The sequence below is a fragment of the Kogia breviceps genome, chromosome 17 (genome assembly GCF_026419965.1).
Source record: "Kogia breviceps isolate mKogBre1 chromosome 17, mKogBre1 haplotype 1, whole genome shotgun sequence".
Classification (NCBI taxonomy): Eukaryota; Metazoa; Chordata; class Mammalia; order Artiodactyla; family Physeteridae; genus Kogia; species Kogia breviceps.
Genome location: NC_081326.1, coordinates 13,590,492 through 13,609,862, shown reverse-complemented (window position 1 = coordinate 13,609,862; position 19,371 = coordinate 13,590,492). Strand labels below are relative to the sequence as shown.

Here is a 19,371-nt window from a genome sequence, read left to right as displayed (position 1 = left end):
ACATGGCATCCCAGAAAAGTGGCCTCTTCATAGCACAAGAGAAACTAAGACAGATGCTTTAAGAAATCAGGTCTTCAGTGACCTCTTGGGAAGATATAGGGTGTCCTCCAGTAGTAAGGGTTTCCAGCCTCTTCTATAGTTAATTTTGAATGACATGATACCCAAGGACAACCTGTTTCTTTCTTACAGAAAACTTGATGCACTGGACTAGAAGGTCACAAGGAAAAGTTCTGGCAAACTGACTCAAGACGGTGAAGCAGTCTTAAGAAGTCACAGTTCTACTGTTTATTGAACTTATTCCTAAGCAGATATCTTTTTCAGTTTGTTTTGGGATATTTTTCTCTCCCGTTTGGAGTTTCGAAGTAAGGAGACCTAAACTTCAACTTGTCTTCTCTTAGTGTTGATTTAGCTTGGGAATAACCAGCATCCAATACCTTACTAGTGAGATCCCAGACCACCTACCAACAAAGCTCTGAGAATTAGAGAAAAACTGCCAGCGCTCATGATTTTGTGTCAAGGAATGAACCCCAAGCTCCCAGCCGTTTCCAGCCGTTTCCTTTCTTCACTTGCCATTTGTAGTATGAGGACAAAATGTTTAATTCCATAAGTATTAGAAAGAGAAGCTGGAGAAATCCACCCTCAAAAGACAAACCTGAAATTCAGGTCAGACGTGAAGATTTTGTTTTGTTCTGTTCTGTTTGTGTGAGGTTCATGAGCTTTTTGGTGATTAAAGGACTTATTCCAAGTCAGCCTGGGCTAACACGAGACTTAGAATGAAAGTCAAGCAAAGGGCAACGATTTTGAAGGGCTGCAAAAACCAAGAGGAACTCAACAGTTTCCACGGTGCTAGTTTTCAATGAGGGTGGAAACAACTTGCAAAGTTGACATCTGAGCAAAGACTCATGGTGTGGGGTATAAACTCGTATGAACCAACACCCCTAGGGATGTTTTTGCAGCCAAGGTTGTGTTGCTGAGATGGGTCTCCGTGGCCTGCCCTGGGTCCCACGACACTCTCGGCACCAGTGTATGTGGCCAAGGCAAGAAACTGTGAGGTCAAGTTGTGAACAAGACAGGTGACATCTGTAGTTTTCATGCCTGAAACTTTGGATGACCGCACATAGCTGGCCTACCATTAACAACCCCTCTAATTCCCCTGAGCTTCCTGAGTATCTCGTGACATGTTAATAAAGTTACATGATTCTTCAGATGCTTCTTTTGCCATTCCTGGAGACGAATTTCAAGAAATGGCTCTGCCTTTCAGCTCTCTCAGCCAAGAAGGAGGCGAACGCTACAGGAAGGGGTGGGGCTATTGACTCCTGAGTTTCTGATAATTCCCCACCTGTGACACATTCCCCTCTTCAAGTGACATGGAATACCCGGGTTTAATCAGTGCCTTGGTTTCATTAATCGAGACCAATATTTGATATGAGTACCTTTGAAGATTTTCTGCAATTATTCTGTCTTGGAGAATCTGCATGTCATTTGCCAAATTCACCTTCCTCAGATGATGGTGGTTGGCTGTCAGCACCTATGATGGAAGAAAGCAAAAGTGTCATCAGTTGCATTTCATCAGTGATTTATCTTTCAGATGTTGCCCTTTCACACCTTCAAAGGAGGACATCATTAGGAATAGCATTCTTCAAATTTCATCCAGACTGAGTTTCTCTTATTTTTTAAGGTTTTTTTTTTTTTTTTAATGTGGACCATTTTTAATGTCTTTATTGAATTTGTTACAATGTTGCTTCTGTTTTATGTTTTGGTTTTTTGGCCGTGAAGCATGTGGGACCTTAGCTCCCTGACCAGGGATTGAACCTGCACCCCCTGCATTGGAAGGCGAAGTCTTAACCCCTGCACCGCCAGGGAAGCCCCCAGACTGAGGGTGATTCTTAAAATCACTCCAAGAGACTCTGAAGTACTGTGGGTCATTCAATCCTTTTCTAGAAATTTCCATTTGACTTTCTCTTCATCAAGGGAGAGACTTTCCATTAGATTCATTTCATATTATTCTCTAACTGGATTTTGTAAAGCCAATAAAGAAGAGTTTCTTTTTAAAGGTTTACAAAATGTTCCAAGTTTGAAAGTTGAATGACGTCTAATTTCAGGTTCTAAAACCTATTTTAAAGGAAAACATGCAGAATCATGAAATCTTCTAAAGTGACTGCAAGCTACTATTTGATAAGTAGCAAAGTAAGCATTTTCAAGTGGTTAAATTTGTTTCTATTCTGCAGTTATGACAGTTGAAATATGTAAGTGACTAAAATCAACTTCGATACTTTGAATAAGAGGAAACACCCATTTTAATGCATTAAGTATCTGATGAAGCAATCTTGCTGACATGAAGAGCACATTTAACATATACATGCTATATATAAATGCAGATATGATATATAAATTAGAAGAGGAAAGACATATAGTAGCTATATCTTATAAGGATATACAAGCTATATGACATAAGCTAGAAAAATAGGAAAACAATTTCACAACCCCAATTAAAAAATATTTCTCTTGCCTGTGTCATACTAAGACATTTCATGTGGAGCCCTCTTACCTCTTCACTAGTGAATATTCTCAGAGGTAAATGGGTGTAGATTATTTCAATACAATAGACCTGGAATCTCTTCTTGTTCTGAATTGGCCCTGGTGATTCAGGTTAAATGTGGACAGTCCCAGGTCCTCTGCTCTGTTCTGGAAGCTTCACTCTTAGGGAGACTGTTGTGGTAGAACCTCCCTGCAGCTGGCTGCCTGCTGCAGGACTCTTCCCATGCCACCCTTACCCTTATCACGTCTCTTTCTGTTCCTGGCAGATCAACTCTTCTGCCCGTTTCCGCCACCCCCTGTCATCTGACACACCCAACCCAGTCAGCTTTTGACCGTGCCCCTGTGCTTCTCATCCTGGAAGTTGGTGAGTTCTAGAAGAACTTTTCTATTCTCTGATAACATTATAAGCATCATGCAGATCTCCACTTTTTATATATGTTACGGGAAGACATATAAATGTTTACGTTTACAATTATGCACGGCACCCTGTGATCTTCCAGAGTAAAAGTTTACATTTGAATGTGAGGCTACAAGTATCTGGCTGTGGTCATGCTGGATTATAGCCTATTGTCAAACAACAGCATCCTTTCTCTGTTATTCGGAATCTACTACTGGGAGCAGCAGGAATTCCAGGCTACAGAATCCATTGGCTATTTTATTTTTAACATCTTTATTGGAGTATAATTGCTTTACAATGGTGTGTTAGTTTCTGCTTTATAACAAAGTGAATCAGCTATACATATACATATATCCCCATATCTCCTCCCTCTTGGATCTCCTGCCCTCCCACCCTCCCTATCCCACCCCTCTAGGTGGTCACAAAGCACCGAGCTCGTCTCCCTGTGCTATGTGGCTGCTTCCCACTAGCTATCTATTTTATGTTTGGTAGTGTATATATGTCCATGCCACTCTCTCACTTTGTCCCAGCTTACCCTTCCCCCTCCCCATATCCTCAAGTCCATTCTCTAGTAGGTCTGTGTCTTTATTCCTGTCTTACCCCTAGGTAAGACCTTTTTTTTTTTTCTTAGATTCCATATATATGCGTTAGCATACGGTATTTGTTTTTCTCTTTCTGACTTACTTCACTCTGTATGACAGATTCAATGCAATCCCTATCAAACTACCAATGGCATTTTTTCACAGAACTAGAACAAAAAATTTCCTAATTTGTATGGAAACACAAAAGACCCTGAATAGCCAAAGCAATCTTGAGAACGAAAAATGGAGCTGGAGGAATCAGGCTCCCTGACTTCAGACTATACTACAAGGCCACAGTAATCAAGACAGTATGGTACTGGCACAAAAACAGAAATATAGATCAATGGAACAGGATAGAAAGCCCAGAGATAAACCCACACACATATGGTCACCTTATGTTTGATAAAGGAGGCAAGAATATACAATGGAGAAAAGACAGCCTCTTCAATAAGTGGTGCTGGGAAAACTGGACAGCTACATGTAAAAGTATGAAATTAGAACACTCCCTAACACCATACACAAAAATAAACTCAAAATGGATTAAAGACCTAAATGTAAGGCCAGACACTATCAAACTCTTAGAGGAAAACATAGGCAGAACACTCTACAACATAAATCACAGCAAGATCCTTTTTGACCCACCTCCTAGAGAAATGGAAATAAAAACAAAAATAAACAAACGGGACCTAATGAAACTTAAAAGCTTTTGCACAGCAAAGGATACCATAAACAAGACCAAAAGACGACCCTCAGAATGGGAGAAAATAGTTGCAAATGAAGCAACTGAAAAAGGATTAATCTCCAAGATTTACAAGCAGCTCATGCAGCCATTGGCTATTTTGACCTTGACCGAGTTACTTCATTTCTCTATGCCTCAGTATCCTCCTCTGAAAAATGAGGATTCAAAATCGTTATCTATTCCATAGGGTTGACGTGAGGATTACATGCAAACATCCACGTAAGAAATTTAGAAGCATAAGTGGCCAAGAAACACGGGTGATCATTATTACTGGCACTGAATTTTTTTTAAAGCCAGTAATAAAGATACAACTTCCCTTGCAGTAGTAATTTGCAATCAAAAGACATTTTCATGGAATGAGACCAGGGTTTTCATCCATTTTATAAATGGAGACTTTGCTTTGTCATCATTAAAATGATAACGTGCAGGAGAGTAGCACAATAATTTAGAGCTATAGGCTATTAAAGAAAGAACAGAGGCAGGTATTTATACCTGCTTGATAAGTGTACGCTTGTGAGAGTCAAATACTCCTGCTGTGCTGAATGAAGTTTTATTTGCCAAGAGAGAGTACGGCGATAGGGTGACGGAACCACCACGGTTTTTAGTTCCATAATCTCGACACCAGCAGATGGATTGCCTGGATCTTTCTGCCTTTATATGTGCCAACTTGTAATAATTCACTATAAATAGTCAGAGTATGAAATGTGCAATGGAAAATTTTAATTAAAATATTTCTCTCTCTTTTTTTTTTTTTTACAATTTCATTAGTGAACACTGGTTAAAACAAATTTATTCTTTAGTTTCAGCAAAACAGCATCATTTGGCAAAAAACCCCCAATATTACTAATTTTAACCAATTAATCTGATTCCAACCAACAGAATATCATTGGTTTATGGTTTTGTTTATATTTAATTAGCAATCTGTTTTGGATTTTCAATGATGTAAGTGTAATTATATTATTGTGGATTTATAGTTATATAAATATAATTAAAGTAATTTATACCTAATTTTGGCGGGGGGTGCTTATTTCAGTAATGGCTTAGTAGGTAATGATGGAAATCAGTACCAGGGCTCAAGTCCATTGCTCAGGTTGACAAGTGCTGCTGGAGAGCACCCATCGGCCTGGCTTCCTTGGCGTCCGAGCCACGAGACCCTCTCCACGCTTTCATTTCTGCTAAAAGAGTTTACCTTTATTCCCTTCCACATATGAAAATTCTAAGCACCCCTGTGGGATCAGCTGACCACCTCAATTTTCATTTCTCTCTCTCTCTAGAACACTTACAACACTTAAAATCTGTGCTACACGATGTAGCATTTAGTGAGAGGGTCTCCACTGCTGCCTAGACGGGGGAAGGTCTCGTCTCTCTGGTCAGGTTTTCAGATTCCGAAGTGTGAGAGATGCACTTGGGGCTCTGTCTACATTTTGTGCTCTAATCACAATGTGGCCCCAGAACACCTGGCACTGGTTGAGCATCGCAGTGTAGGCAGGATCTGAGTCACTAAAATTGACACGTGGGTTGTCTGGGAGTTTATTCAAGTTTTGGTCAAGTGTATGTAATCTGAGACCCTGAACGACCCCTGAAGCAAGAATAAATGAGCGGCCCACAGCCCTAAAGCTGGGCCACAGAAACTTGAATGAAACAGGAAACCACTGGCCCAGCTTTGGGTCATTTTGTCCTTCCTTTTTCAGTCAGACCTATCATATTTTCTGCAAGCAATGACTCGGCCTAAGACTCAGATGTATATATGTGTGTGTGTCTGGAGTGAACTCACATGAGTCTCAATTTCTCTGTTCGTAAAATAAAAGGTAAGATTGGAAGACCTCCAAAATCACTTCCTGCTCTAAAATTCTATAAAATGTTGGCACATGTGCCCATTAATTTCACATCAACAAGCCACAAATAAGCGTGGGGGTGCGCCAGAATTTCACCTGCTGATAATATGTCGGGAAGTTAAGTCTGATGGTTTAAGAGCTGCACTTTTAAAAGTTTGGTTTGGCTTCTCTCTCTGTATTAGTGTGTTATTGCTCTTAGCACTTAGGAATCCATGCTGGAAAGCAAGTAGATGATTGAACTGAGCTCTCCTGGCTTTCTCAGTTGTTCAGAAACGGAGCTGCATTTCCTGGCTCTCAAACTTTGTGAACTCATCAGATTTTGCTGCAGAGAAATGTCATTAAAATAACAGTCCCCGGTGGAAAACACTAGCACCATTCATCGTTAGTGAAATGCTGAAACAGTAACTGATCTTTTAAAACTATGGATTGGAGGCATTTCTTTATACTGAACACATACATGCGTTTAGATAGATGTGTAAAAGAAATGTTTTTTTCTTAAGCAGTTGTCCTTTAATTGTCTCCTAAAAGTGGCTTTGGTCCTGTTGCAGAAATGCATTCTGTCTCTGCTCCCTTTACCGTGGAAAGTAATAACCGGTTCCAAACTGCTTTCCCTAAGGAGTTGCTGGAAGGTCCAAAATGTCCTCATTAGAAAGCTTACACCGAGCCACACAAATCTTGCCCTCGTGGATGGTGCACGCATGTGGGACTATTACTTCACGCACAGTGACGTGAGACCAGAAAACATATGAACAGGAAGCCAAACCCGAGAAAGTTGGGGAGCTTCCAGCTTTCCATAGAGCACAGAAACGAAGCAACATTCAGCAATATTCTGGACTCAGGTGTCTAGGGGACAGAAAAGCTGCACCCAGCTCTCTTCAAACACTGCATAGGAGAGTACAGTGGCTCAGGCGGCACCCAGCCTGGACTCAGTCATTATGCCAGCAAACCCAAAACGATCGTGAAGTTGTAGCCCTTGCTTAGGATGCCAAGACTTTAAATGGCTTGAGTAACCTAAAAGTAGAATGGCCAGCACCATATACGGAAGTTCAGTATATTCCTCATCCTTTCAATCATGCTAATGGAAATTCCCTCCAATATATCTTACTCCTTCTTTAAAGAATAAACTTTCCCATGATACAAGCTCATCCTATTCTAAAGTATATATTTGGTGATTATTTTGTATAACTGAGATAGTAACAGTTCTTTTCTGGGTCTCTTCTTTCTTTCTTTTTTTTTTTTTTTTTAATTGTGGAAGCGTTTTTAGCAAAAATAGAAACCTCTTCATCATCTCAAAAACCAAAGATAAATCTCTGAAGTTTGGGGAATTTGAAGTGAGCTATCAGAAGCCAAATGGAATTCAGATTATAATCAAATACTATCTTTCTGATGAGTGATAAAACTCTATATTTAGAGGTGACAAGAGTTTCTTAAATCTGCTTTTAAATGTGTTGATACAGTTTACCTACCAGGAGGAAATATTATACGACTTTGTGAGACCAGCCATGAAGGCTGGGGCTCAGCCCCTTTCGTAATAAATGGTATTTGCTCTGAAGTGTTCAGGTGGGGTTGAGAGCTCTGAAATCCAGGAAATCTGATAGAGGCTTTGCCATAGAAGATGTGAAAGGGTATAAGAAAACTAAGGTTATCAAGTAATCAGACCTCAGCTTCCTGTCTGCTAATTAGATTGTTTTCTATTCATTTTAAATGTTAAAATTCTTCCCGTTGGTATCTTTCAAAAAACTCACAAACGTGACATACCTCTCCTTTCCAGTTACCCACCACTCAAGTCAATGGGAAGAATTTCCTGCTCAGCCTGAAGAAGAAGGAAATGTTTATGGGGTATGTCATGCCCAGGTAAGAAATCATCTCCTTTGCTTTAGTCTTAGAAGTTTCCTCTTTTACCCTAGTCTCTGAGTGGGCCCCCATTTCAAGGGAAGTGAAAAAACCCTGCTAAAGAAAGAGCTGCTTCTTGATGAATAAGTATAAACTCTTCATGAGTATGTGTTCTTTTTTTTTTTTTTTTTTTTTTTTTTTTTTTTTTTTTTTTTAATTTTTGTGTGGTACGCGGGCCTCACTGTTGTGGCCTCTCCCCTGCGGAGCACAGGCTCCGGACGCGCAGGCCCAGCGGCCATGGCTCACGGGCCCAGCCGCTCCGCGGCATGTGGGATCTTCCCAGACCGGGGCACGAACCCGTGTCCCCTGCATCGGCAGGCGGATTCTCAACCACTGCGCCACCAGGGAAGCCCAGTATGTGTTCTTTATGAATAAGTATTCTACTTGCCCACGGATCTTTTTCCCAGTCTCCGCTCATTTCTGAAGGCTCAGAGGATATACATATTTCTCTTTTTGAGGGTATACAAAGTTATTGGCAAGACTGCTCTGGACATGGCCTTCCTGTTGAAAAGTGAATGGGAAACAATCCACTCAACAGCGGGGATACCAGGTGAAAGCTCAGAGCCCCATGAGCCCAGAGACTGACATTTCTTGGGGGAACTGAGCATAATGGGGAGAGTCCGGTTTTTATGTTTCTTCTCTAAACTTCTAAGATAAATCTGGCAATTTTATACTTTTTACAAGCCACTTTTTACATATAAGCAATATCATTTGTATCTTTTTTTAGATGCCACATATAAGCGAAATCATGTGGACTCTAAAAACAACGATACAAATGAAATTATTTATGAAACAGAAGCAGACTCACAGACATAGAAAACAAATTTATGGTTACCAAAGGGGAAAGGGGTGGATGAGGGATAAATTAGGAGTTTAGGATTAACATATACACACTACTATCTACAAAATAGGTAACCAACAGGCACCTACTAGCGCAGGAAACTATACTCAGCATCTTGTAATAACCTATAATGGAAAAGAATCTGAAAAAGAATATATATATATATATATATATATATATATATATATGAATCACTTTGCTGTGCACCTGAAACTAACACAACATTGTAAAACAGGCAAACAAACAAAAACAATGCCACCTATGTAAAAAAAAGATTCAACAAAAACCAACTTTTTTTTTTTTTATTTTCTGGTTGCGCCATGCGGCACGTGGGATCTTAGTTACCCAACCAGGGATCGGAACCCACGCCCCCTGCATTGGAAGCCCAGAGTCTTAACCACTGGACTGCCAGGGAAGTCCCCCAAACCGACTTTTTATTTTACTTAATGTTGTAGTTTAACCTCTCAAGCCAACATTACCCCAGCTAACTCCATTTCTTTCTATGAACCTGTACCTCTTCTTGTTTTATGGTATTCTATTATAGGAACCCAGGTGACCAAGCTTAAAACTAATATTATAGACATTTCCTTTGACTTCATTCCTTCATGCAGTCCTCAAGTTGAGAATGTTCCACCTTCTAAATCTCTCTGGAATCTGTGCCCTGTTGTTCACCTACACTGCTCAGACCCTGAGCACTTCTCACTTGTTTACGACAGTAGTCTTTTAATCGGTCTCCTAGTTTTATAGCATTTTCACCCCCTAGGCCTTTGCCTAACCTACATTCCACACTGGAGAGTAGATGATCTACATAAAATCTTCCTAAAACATAAATCACATCTAGTCTCCGCCTTCTCAACCCCAAGCAAAGTCCTTCCTTGTCTCTCCATTGGCTCAAGAGTAATCTTGAGGGCTTCCCTGGTGGCGCAGTGGTTGAGAGTCCGCCTGCCAATGCAGGGGACGCGGGTTCGTGCCCCGGTCCGGGAGGATCCCACGTGCCGCGGAGCCGCTGGGCCCGTGAGCCATGGCCGTTGAGCCTGCGCGTCCAGAGCCTGTGCTCTGCAGTGGGAGAGGCCACAACAGTGAGAGAGGCCCGCGTACTGCAAAAAAAGAAAAAAAAAAAAAAAAAAAAAGAGTAACCTTGAAAGTGCCAGATCTGGGGAGGTAAGGAGCTTGTGCTGCAACGCTTCCATCATTGAGATGGGTTTGCTACAAACAAAATCAACCAAATAAACAAAACAGTCTATCGAACCAAGTAATGTTTTAGTGATGTAGGTGACATATTTCAGCCCAAGCTTTTTATATGGATGTGAACCTATAAAACAAACTTTTTTTGGATCACGAGCTGGTCCAAAAAGACCCATGAGCATGAGTTTGAGTTTTACTAGAGTAATGGGTCCAAACATCTCAGCGTGAAGTGCCACAATACCCATGATCGGACCCCCGACGAAATCTCCAGATTGCCTGGATTCAACATTCCAGCACCAACTGACACCAGTTCCCGTCCCCTGGCTCTCTCCCATAGTCTGCTCTCCAATGCTCTTCCCTTCTGAAATGTCCCTCCGCACCTCCTGCTGTTCCTTTAAAAGTCACACCAATCAATATCATCTTTGTAAAAGTTCCTTTGACTTTCACTGGGGAACATTACTCGGGCCTCAATTCTGTCACTTAATCACAACACACTTCTGTTTTTTGCAGGTGTTATACTGTTAAGAAAATTAATCTGTTGTTTTGGTCTGTTTCCTTGGATTAGGAACTCTTCCAGGGCAGGATATTATTAACCTTCTCCATTTTGGTATCACTAGTGTTCAGCACAGCATGCAATACACAGTAAATGCTCAAAAAACCAAGGCACTGAATCAAAGATGAAAAAAGAGAGTAAATGGAAAAGCCCTAAAATGGAATGAAACTGCTATTTTCAGACACTGTGCTAGATACTTTACATATATTATTTCCTTTTGGTCCTTTCAATAGTTCTCTCCTTGGGGTAAGTAGTATTGGTCTCCTTTTATAGAGGTGAAACCTGAGGTTGAAAATCTGAAAGATCTTGCTCTTGGTCACATAACCATGTGATGGCAAAACCAAGCCTCCAATCCAGATTCCATCACAGTTTGTGTTCTTTCTGCCATGACTGAGTATGCTTTTGAGGCTAACGTTGAGATTATGTGGCTGATCTTTGTAACAAAATTAGCTAGAGTATAGAATTTTAGTATTGACAGCTCACTTTTAAATTAAGGGGGAAAACCAAGTAGAATCCAGTCTTATTTTCAACTTTAATTATGCCTTCGATTTTCTTGGAAGGCACAGAGAATTTGAAGTGGAAATGTCATTTAAAGGGAATCTTAAAAATAGACCTACTTTTATAATGTTTCCCATGTTTGTTGAATAAATAATAAATAGCTCTATTGCATTCTGAAATTCGATATGAAATCTTTCCACTTGGTCTATTTTGGGTATTACACTATCATGTAAGATACTGAACACTGGAGAGTTACAACAAATATGAGTTCAGGATGATTAAATACATATATGTATATTTAATTAAATATATACATACATTTGGGTATCCTGAGCTCTTTTATACACACATACACACACAGGTATACACACATTATGTGTGGTTTTCGTAGATGTCCATCTAAACATAAAGGCAATCGAACTCAATGGATTCATCATAGCACTTAACGGCACTAAAAGTGAGAGGCCTTGCTTTTCTACATTACTGTCAATTTATATTTCTTAGTTTTCCTCCCTGAAACAAAGACTAATTTTCTATATCTCATAGTACACCAACTTACAATCATGGTTTTATAAATGCAAATTGAACAACTACCCAAAATAGAACTTTATTTTCTTGGCTTATTCATTTAGTAAATCATACTTTCTAAATGTTCAGAAATTGTATCTCTCTTAGTTTTATCCTAGAGTTTTAAATTCATCTTTTGTTGAAAGACAATTTCTCAAAGCCATGAGCATCACCCCTGAGAAAAATACTCTTAATTCAGCATCCCTTACAGACACATAGTTCAATAACAGACCTTTGGGTTTTGCCAGTGCTTGAGAAGTTTTTGCCCATGTTCCTTTAATATTTAGACCCTTCAGCTATGCAGTGAAAAACTTAGTAAGAATTCACACGTCCACTCTAGTTACAGTGTTTTGCAGGGTTTACACAAGCCAGCGCAAGTTTTAAGCCTACGCCAAAAAATGGGATTTATTTCATAGTGTGAAAAGAAAATTCCAACAACTACATTTGCCTGAAATTGTGAGCACTGAAAGCAGAGAAATTGAAGCTGGAAGTTCATCCTTTCTGGATGCCTAACAAGCCAGGTGAATAACCAAGGCTCCTTTGTAGGGCAAGATGTGTGTGTGAGTGGAGTACACAGTCAGCCACCACCAGGACCAGGACACGCGGAAAGGGGCAATTTCAGCACTTCCTCTTGGTGCTGTTTTGTTAATAAGTGAATTATCAACAGAAACCTCTTTCCCCTCCTATTACTTTGAGGAGGGGCCCAATCTGGGTGGAGGACTTTAGCCAGAAACACACTTCCCATCACGGCAGCGTCTGAGTGCGGGAACCCATTCTCGCGAAAAAAAAAATACCACGAAATGGACAAGAGCAGTAAGAAAACTTTGTTTCCCTCTTGAAAGAAAAAGCAGAGCATCATACTTACAGAAGTCGCCTTCAAAATCTTCTCTGGAGAACAAGCTCTGGGAACTGAGAGCTCGAGGAGGAGCAGAGATAAGGTGGGAGCGGGGCTTCCTTCCTCCGCCTGGGGGCGAGAGTCATTGTTCCTTATCTCCCTTGACCTCCGGGCGCAAAGGGCCGGGAAGGCCCGGCTTCTGACCCCCTCTCCCCTCCCTCCCCGTCTCGGTGCCTCGGCTCGGGGTTTCCTATTAGCCGCTCCAGCCGCCCAGCCTGACACGGGCCCGGGGATGCAACAAGGCCAGTCTGCGAAGTGCTTGCGAGATGCAGAAGGTTATATAAGCCCGCGTATTATTATCATCACACCGCCCCCCACGCCCCCACCATAGAACCAAGGCTGCCAGACAAACAAAAGGCAGTTCCAAGAAGGGGAGGAGCAGAGGCAGAAGTTACACTGGGGGTGAATTTCGGGACACTGCTGAACTGGCTGGAAAAAAAAGGCAACTCCATATGTGCCTGCAAACCTCGGCAAACAAACTGAGCTGCAGCTGGCCGGCCACGCGGGGAGGCTCCTCGGAGGGAGGGGGAGTGGGGGGGAAGGGGGGGGGAGGCAGGGCTTCCAGGCTGCGGTCCCGGCTCCCCCTTCCCCGGCACCCGGCACAGTAGCCAGCCCGTGGCGGGATGGAGTGGATGAGGAAGATGTGGTATTTGGAGAGGCAGACGTTCCAGAGACCAAGTGCTTAGTAAACACGGATGTTTCTTTGCGGGGAGTTGCCTGGGCCAGGGCCGAACCCTCTACGTGCAACCTCTATTTTCAATCTCCGTGGGCCCCTGCTTTTTTTTCCCTCTGTGGGAGCAAGACACCCAGCCAGACTGTTCTTTAGGCCAGAGCTTGGGTCTGAGGAAGTTCTGGTTCACTCTGAACACCCATCCTCCCTGCGAGCCTCCCTCCCCCATCCTGCCACCTCCAGTTTTCTTAGGTTATTATTGTCCTGCCCTGTTCCTGGCCCTGCTGCCCAGCATGTGAGGAGCTTCAGCCTCCTGGCATTTGTGGCTTCCACGTGTCACCCCACTAATTACCCGCTTCCCATTCTACAGCCCCTCACCTACTGCAGCTCATGAGAAGATGAATCATTGTCTAAAGAAGGCCTTTCCGTTCCTTCCCCTACCACCCTTCCTCACATCCTCCCCCCTCAGCCTGGAATGTCCTCACTCCCACTTCCTGCAAAGCACAGTTCAGTCCCATCTTCCCCACAAGATTTCCCCAATTTCCCTTCTTTTCTCCCCACTGACCCCGCCCGTAATTCTTCATGTGCGTCTGGTTTCGTAAGTCTGGGGTCTTGTGTGGTTCTCCGGGGTGGCCTAGGACAGGCACTTCTTGAGTGTTGACGAAAATTCAGCTGACAGCTGACGTGATGTCACCTGGGCCATCAGTCTTAGAGTGGAGGGGCCCCATGTAACCTCCGTGGGCTTAGGTGAAAGCCCATGTTGATGGGCTCTTGAAGCTGTGCAGTGGGCCCGGGAGGGTTTGTGATAGGCTCTACTTTGGGGTATTGGAAATTTTCATAAAGTAAAAAAAAAAAAAAAAAAAGAAAGCAAGCTTTATAAAAAGTGGAGAGGAATGTCTAACCTGGAGTCACATTCCTTTAGGACACGTGTTCACGAGGGTACCAGGAACTCTGGCCTCTACTGAGTTCCTGCGGCTGCACATTGGAGACCTCTGAAGTGGAACTTACTTCCTAGAAGGCCAGAAAAGTTCCCGAAAGGTGAGATTTTTAGAAATCACAGACTTCCGGGATGTGTTTTTTTTTTTTTTTTTTTTTTTTTTTTTTTTTTTTTTTTGCGGTATGCGGGCCTCTCACTGTTGTGGCCTCTCCCGTTGCGGAGCACAGGCTCCGGACGCACAGGCTCTGCGGCCATGGCTCACGGGCTTAGCTGCTCCGCGGCATGTGGGATCCTCCCGGACTGGGGCACGAACCCGCGTCTCCTGCATCGGCAGGCGGATTCTCAACCACTGCGCCACCAGGGAAGCCCTCGGGATGTGTTTTATGAGAGAACTTCTCCACTGTGGAAAGCATGCAGACTATCACAACAGCAGCTCGCCATGAGAACAGTAGCTCTCTGGTGATTTATGATATGGGGTGAAGTACAGAACGTGAGCTGTCAGGTGTTGAGTTTCTGTGGCGAAGCGTTCAAGCGCTCTTCAGGACGTTCCCCGGTTAGTCTCTGGTGCAAGCAGTGTGCTGTCAATGCCATCTGTGGTGGTCGGATGGACCGTGATGTCATTTAAGAGACTTGGGGGTGTGTCGACATGCTCTCCCGTGCACACAGAATGTTCAGTGAATAAGAATTTTCCTGCTTCCACTAATTTGGAACAATGAAAACTGATTCAGGTTCTAAAGAGGAATTTTGGCCTCCGGTTCTTGAGGTTCGGGCTTCAGGAAGGACAGTGGTCTCACTGCAATTCAGTTGTTCACATGTAAGATCTCTCTGTCTGCTCACGTCAGGGCCGTAACCATTGTTATCGCTACCACGTGTGAGTCCGGGCTAGGTGTCAGGCACTGGCTAGATGCTTTACATGCATTCTTTTTTTTTTTTTTTTTTTGTGGTACGCGGGCCTCTCACTGTTGTGGCCTCTCCCGTTGCGGAGCACAGGCTCCGGACGCGCAGGCTCAGCGGCCATGGCTCACGGGCCCAGCTGCTCCGCGGCATGTGGGATCCTCCCGGACCGGGGCACGAACCCGCGTCCCCTGCATCGGCAGGCGGACTCTTAACCACTGCGCCACCAAGGAAGCCCTACATGCATTCTTAACATAGCGATTGTCCTAAAATAGAGCTATTAAAAAAAAAAAAATCTTCATTTTACAGATGGGGAAAACTGGTCATACAGCTTAGGAAGTGACAGAACTAGTATTTGAATCTAAGTCTGCCTGTGATTTTTCCATTCTGCTGAAAGCTGGAAGAAACCTTAGAATCGTATCTGCTACTTTTCAGACTGGGTTCCAAGGAGCACTAGACTTCCAAGGAAGTGCTTCAGGAATTTTGGGTTGGGGGGGGGGATAGGGAAGGAGCAAATGTGAGGAGACCAAGTCAGCTGGGCTTGGGGGCCATTCACTGGATTCAAACAAAGAAGCTTCATTTCCGTCTGTTTTATAGAGTGACTTTAGACTTTGTTGAAAACAAGGGTTTTGCTACTAAGAAAAAATTAGTTTGAAACTCTAGAACTAGTTTAAATTCTTCATTAAAAAGGTATACAGGGCTTCCCTGGTGGCGCAGTGGTTGAGAATCCGCCTGCCGATGCAGGGGACGCGGGTTCATGCCCCGGTCCGGGAAGATCCCACGTGCCGCGGAGCGGCTGGGCCCGTGAGCCATGGCCGCTGCGCCTGCGCGTCCGGAGCCTGTGTTCCGCAACGGGAGAGGCCACAACAGTGAGAGGCCCGCGTACCGCAAAAAAAAAAAAAAGGTATACAGCTTGAGGTTCAGAGAGATTAAATGCCTTGCCCAAGATTTTATAACAGGCCCAGCATTAACTTCAGATGTCCAAGCTCTGCCTGGAACCCCAGGTCTCCCTGAGTCCTTTATCTCCCCAGTGGTTAAATTGCAGGGAAAGTGAGAGAAAGTCTGACCTGATTGTGTTTCCTGACAGTATTCTTCTTGAAAACTGAAGGCAGGCATACTCTTGATTTTGGCTCGACAGACCATTTATCGTCTCTTTGGCCCGGAGTCTAAATTAGTGGACATTCACCTCGTGGCACATGAAGATCAAGTGAGGAGTAAATATGTAATTTGTCTGGATGACTTAGGGCTCTCATCGTCTTTTCATTCAAATCAAAGCAAGTAGCAGAGGATACTTCCGCATGAATCATCTAGATGATTATATAGCCTTGGCCTGAGCGTAATCTTGCTAGAAAACTGCTTATGCCCCCGTGGTTATCAGTCCAATCAAAAGTGACTCTTTTCACAGGAGACACGTGTAGGTGTGGCGAAGACATTACTCTTAAAGGGTCAGTATAGCCAAGGGGAAGTCCGTCTCCCATAAGTCCTCATAGCTTGCATGGCTTGTAAAGTCTAGGATTTCACATGCTCCTGTGACATCTTTGAGCCTCACGGGGCCCCAAAGGGCTGTGAGTTCCCCTACTTTTACCTGCAATGCTCCCACCGAAGTGGGAAAGCCTCCCCCACCGGTTAGGTCCCTGATAGCTGGGCATCATCACTCCACCTGGTCCTCGTCTTGATAGGTTTCACTTCCCTGCCAGCCCACACAGTCATTGCAAGAGGCCAATCACATCGTCCCTGGGAACCAGGGTACCACTTACCATCTTGTGAACTACAGAGCCTGCTCCCCACAGCTCCTTCTTTTTTTTTAAACTAATTTTTATTGGAGTGGAGTTGCTTTACAATGTTGTGTTAGTTTCTCGCTGAACAGCAAAGTGAATCCGTCAGACATATACGTGTACCCCCTCTTTTTTGTATGTCCTTCCCATGTAGGTCATCACAGATCATTGAGTAGAGTTCCCTGTGCTACGTAGTAGGTTCTCATTAGTTATCTGTTTTATACATAGTAGTGTGTATAGGTCAGCCCCAATCTCCCAGTTCAACCCACCCCCGCCCTTGGTAACCATAAGTTTGTTCTCTACATCTGTGACTCTATTTCTGTTTTGCAGATAAGTTCATCTCTACCATTTTTCCAGATTCCACATATAGGCGATATTATACGATATTTGTTTTTCTCTTTTAGGCTTACTTGACTCTGTATGACAATCTCTAGGTCCATCCACATTTCTGCAAATGGCACTATTTCGTTCCCTTTTATGGCTGAGTAGTATTCCATTGTATCTATGTGCCACATCTTCTTTATCCGTTCCTCTGTAGATGGACATTTAAGTTGCTTCCATGTCCTGGCCATTGTAAATAGTGTCTCCCCAGCCCCTTCTTGTTCCCTCATTAGTGTATGTGACTAGTAAACTGCTCTTGACCCCCTGTGTCCCAAGTCAGATGTCCTGTGTTTGGTCATCCCAGAACTCTAAGGCAGGACTCCCTCCCTCCCCCACGGGGTGAAGAGGAGGCGAACAAAACAATGACCAGACATTAATGCTAATACGAAATGGAATTTTCAGAGAACTAGTGCCAAATATCACATCCTTTGGAGTTTTGCTAAGCATTAGGCTATTGGCAAATAGAAGTGACTTTTAACTGAAATTAGCCGGAACTGACCTAATAAACTGACCTTTATTAATTTCAAGGCCCCTGAGCTTTCCCATCTGCTCTTTTTAATTTTTACCATTCTCACCTGGAGATTTTTTTGCGAGCGACAGCATCATTCTCTTTCCTGAGATGGCTTAACTGTAGTCCTGCCCAAAGGCAAAGGAATCAAAAGATGACCCTGCCATGCCTGTCATTTAAATCTTTACTAACAGCATTCTTTCAGAACAATGTAGCAGAAAGAATTTTTCGCATCTCCACAGACAAGAGATTATAATAAGCAGATGTTTTTCTCCATCTGAAACGTCCCAATACGAATGTACAATATTCTCAGCCCTAGAAACAAAGCCTTCGATGTAATTTCTTTCCCTGTTCATGAGATTTACAATAGGAAGGTCGTGTTTGTACTAGATTTTGGCTTGAAATTAATCTTCTCTTCTCCTCAGCATTTCTATAGAATCCATGCACTTCATTATTTAGTCATTTCCAAATATTAAATGCTTGTCATTTTTGAACAATGATCTAATCTAACCTTTATGGGTGGAGAAACTGAGTTGTGGAACTTGCAAATCATTGCCAGGACACAGATCCTTCTAAAGTGTGTGGCTACCCGTGGAAATGCTTTCTTCCACACATCTTAGATTACAAAATAAAACTGTAAACTGTCTCATCAGTAGCAAGTATGACATCCTCCAATTATTAGAAAGGATTCATTAAAAGCTCATTTGCATTTTGCCTTATGAGAGAAGCTTCATGGAGTAAATAAATACATTCAAACTCCACCACCAACCTCAACACAGGCTGTGCTAGAATCACTTCCCCTGTCTCTGGACTGTGCCTCATACAGATCAAAATATATTCTTAGTTCAGTTGGACAAGGGTTCATTTGAACCACATCTGGTGCTCATCAAACCTCTATTTTAGGAGTGGGGAATTCTTTTTCAGAGATAGATTATGTCTGGAAGGTCTATGGCAGCAAACAGTCCTCATTCAATTTCACAACATTTTACCAACATATATACAGTACTCGCTTTTATGTGATTACGGGGCCCAGGCAAAGCCCTGCACGGCCACTTCAAAGAATTCCTCACTTGACTAATTCTAAAGAGTAAATTGATTTTCTCATCATTTGTTGTGTTTGACAATAGAAAGGCTGACACAGCAACATTGCTAAAATGACATCTCCTTTCTACTCAAGGGGAAGGAATTCGTGTTAATATTCTTAATGACTGGCATCTTTATGAGAAATGTGAAATCATTTATCCTCAGCAATAACCTGCCGAGGATTAAAAAGTACTTGGTACTTAGAACGGAAGTCATCTGTCAGGAAAAATTATTTAGACGAATGCAAATGAACTGAATAAATTGGCTTCCTAATTATGGTGTGTATATTCAAGTTTGTTAAAATTGGTTTGAGCTGAAGAATTTGGAGAGGATCTTTCAAGAAGTGGTCTGACATTCTGCTGAAGGTAAAGATAACACGTCCGTTTGATAAATTCCTTTCATATTTCCTAAGGATTTCTGGAAATGCTTTAAGAAGCAAGGGCATGTACATCACGCGTTTAAGAAAACGCATTAAGTAAGCACACGTATGTCTCGCTAATTTGGAACAACAGTAATAATGCCTCATGGAAAACACCACACAGCGTGTTCATCCTGATGCCCTAGATTCTAAATAACCATAGTGTTTTCCAGGGGGGGTTTG

At 42.7% G+C, this 19,371-nt stretch overlaps 1 protein-coding gene and 1 long non-coding RNA gene across 9 annotated transcripts in view; one reads left to right on the top strand and one right to left on the bottom strand.

Annotated features, from left to right (window-relative positions):
- Positions 1–19,371, bottom strand: part of SULF1 (sulfatase 1) — a 156,442-nt gene that overhangs the window by 119,615 nt on the left and 17,456 nt on the right. For 3 of the 8 annotated variants that reach the window (XM_067018039.1, XM_067018042.1, XM_067018038.1), the window contains exons 1-2: positions 12,493–13,005; positions 1,434–1,528 (exon numbers count right to left, since the gene is read on the bottom strand). The gene's annotated coding sequence lies outside the window, so the exon portion shown is untranslated. Of the gene's footprint in view, positions 1–1,433; positions 1,529–12,492; positions 13,006–19,371 lie in introns of those variants that run through there. The other 5 variants (XM_067018040.1, XM_067018043.1, XM_059042697.2 and 2 more) reach the window with 3 other exon arrangements.
- Positions 2,142–7,944, top strand: LOC136792946 (uncharacterized). Its single transcript, XR_010837590.1, has 3 exons — positions 2,142–2,187; positions 2,805–2,902; positions 7,862–7,944. It is a non-coding gene; the product is annotated as an uncharacterized lncRNA (long non-coding RNA).